Source organism: Arachis ipaensis, chromosome B06 (genome assembly GCF_000816755.2).
Source record: "Arachis ipaensis cultivar K30076 chromosome B06, Araip1.1, whole genome shotgun sequence".
In the NCBI taxonomy this organism is placed as follows: domain Eukaryota; kingdom Viridiplantae; phylum Streptophyta; class Magnoliopsida; order Fabales; family Fabaceae; genus Arachis; species Arachis ipaensis.
In genome coordinates this window covers 81,807,558-81,810,335 of record NC_029790.2, presented here as the reverse complement: position 1 = coordinate 81,810,335, position 2,778 = coordinate 81,807,558, and positions in this window count along the sequence as shown.

The following is a 2,778-nucleotide window of genomic DNA, read 5'->3' as shown; positions in this document are numbered from 1 at the left end:
AATAATCAGCAAATATAAACGCATACTAAGTGAATAGTGAATGCAAAAGCTACAATTTTTTGTTTCAAATAAACACGCTTTTAAGATACGAAATTACGTTTGCGTTTAGTGTAAAAAAAAACACAGTAACCAAACATTAAAAATCAGCGTTCAAAGGATTTAAATACACTCTTATTTTTTTCCATGTAATGCTAAACACATCCTAAATAATAAGTTTTTTTTTTTTTTTAGGTTGCAAATATTTAGATACATAAATGTTGTTTTCTAATAAATGGTTTTCACTTTTCATATGAGTAGTCTGAAAGTCTGATGATACTCAAAATATCTGGATTATCTATCCTTTTCTTTATAGGTTTTGTCTGAGAAAAGGTATATTAAAGATTTTGATAGTCCAAACAAAAAAATTAAAAAATAACATGAAAAATTACTTAAATACCATCATCTTCTTTCTTTTATTTTTCTTTATAATAATAACTACCATCACGTTATTTGCTGTAGCTTTGTCTTTCTTTCTAACAATAGCAATCACCACAAATCCACAATATTTACAAGTTATAACCAACATTATTAACAATATTATTATTAATTATTATTTTTTCCTTTTGATATTATTAGGACATGGTTCCTTCACTCCAATTTAACGCTCCAACCACAATCATAGATTTCATAAACTGGTTTGGGATTAAAAACAGTAGTAAAAAATAATAATTAGTTTCTATACAATTTTTAACACTAAACTGAAATTAATTCTTGATAATTGAGTTGTGCCTTGTTAAATAGTAACTAATATACAACTTTAATGCCTTGTCAGTTGCCACTTCACAGATCCAATATGTTGTGTTTTAGACTAAACCTCAATAAATAACGAGTTCACTTGATCAAAAATGCTATGAATGCTTCATACCCATGATAAGTAAGTGATGTCTATTGTTTTTATAGGAGTTTCTATTTTTGCTTCAAAAGCTCACATTAATTAGAGAAAAATATTCATAATCAAATCTTATTTTCTATTAGAAAAGAAAGATAATAAAGTGAATAATAAGACAAAGAAAAAATAAGTCGAAAAAAAAATAAAAAAATAAAAAAATAAAATAAAAGTTTACAAATATTGAATAATTAATTTATATTATTATAATTTTTAATATATAATAATTATTTAATCTAATCCATTCATCATTATTTTTTAATGGTTAAGATAAAAATTTTTACTTGAAGCACCAAGATCCAAATATACTTTCACCACCACTTTATATTAGTTCTCAACATTATTTATAGTAAGGAATTTGTTTCTATATTTATCTACATTGCTCTTCAACAGTTATAAATTAATATATTAGAAGAATTTTATAACTTAATTAATTAGCACGTGTTATAATGTAACAAGGAAAAGAATTAATAATAAATTTGGCAAATGAATTACTTCATTGGAGATTACCTTGATAATGATTGATTTGTTGCGATCCAACAGGTTTAAATATTATATATCACTACTGGTTTCTTCTGAATGTGTAAAGAAAAGTTGGTTGGCATGTGTTCATATAATAATTTAAGTGCACATTATCTTGCATCAAATATAAATAACCTATTATTGCACGCTACTAAAAGTATAAAATATTGGTCATAGAAGATACAAGATATGCCAAAACAGCATATAGTTGACCTTTTGCTCGAAATCAAAAATTAATTAATCATCAAAACTGACATCTACAGACTACAGATGACAAGGGAGGGGAAGATCCTCTTATAGATATGCTGCTTCTTGTGGCAATATTATTAAGTATTAATTGATATTGATGCAGCAAACTCGCCAAGCTAAGTCTTAATAAATAATGTCAAATTATGATATGAATCATATGGTAAGTTAATTAATACAGGCTGTGGGAACATGCAAGTTGACATGAAAAAGCAATCTCAATATTTTCATTTAAATTCTAATGTCGGCATTGCTAATATATCACGTACCATTTTGTAACAAAGTTGAGATGCTTTTCAAGGGGAGGTTGATACGTGATGAAGAAGATTTTTTAGTCTATATTTAATTTGTTTTGTTGTTAAAATTTATTAGAAGATTTAATTTAATTTTAATTTATTTAGTAATATTTTTAAAAAATTTAAATTTAAATTTAAAATAGATTTGATTTAATTTAATAAAAATTAAATCTAATTTAAATTAAATTATTTTTAGAAATTTAAATTTAAATTAAATATCTAAAAAGATTTGGCTCATTTTTAAGTTGATTTGTTAAACGTTTATTTAAAGACTTCTTGTTATTTTTTTTTTGAATCAATTTAGATGAATGAAAATTTATTTGAGTTGTTTTGAGAAACTTAGGTGTGAACAGGAGAGATAGAATAATTTTTTTAACTGTTATATCAGAAAATCAAATTAAAGTAGAGAAGTTTCTTTTTTTTTTTTCTTATCTTGGGTTACGTTCCGTATCATTTGGTACTAGATTTTCAGATATTAGATTAATTCTTGTTAATTTATATTTGTTTTTCTTTATTCTAATTAAAAAAAAAAACAGCATAATTTTCTATGTTGTCCATTATTCATCTTTGTGTCTTCCTTTGTCTCTTTTTATTCTTTTTTGCTATTGTCTCTTTTATTATTTATTATTTCCTTATTACTATTCGTGGTTTTCTTTTTATTTCTCCATAGCATTAGGTTGTTTTCTTATTGTTCGTGGTTTTCGTTTGTTTTCCAATTCCTATAGCATTAGGTTTCTTTTTTTAACAAAAAAAAAAAGTTACACCATTGAAAAAACTTTTTATTCTATT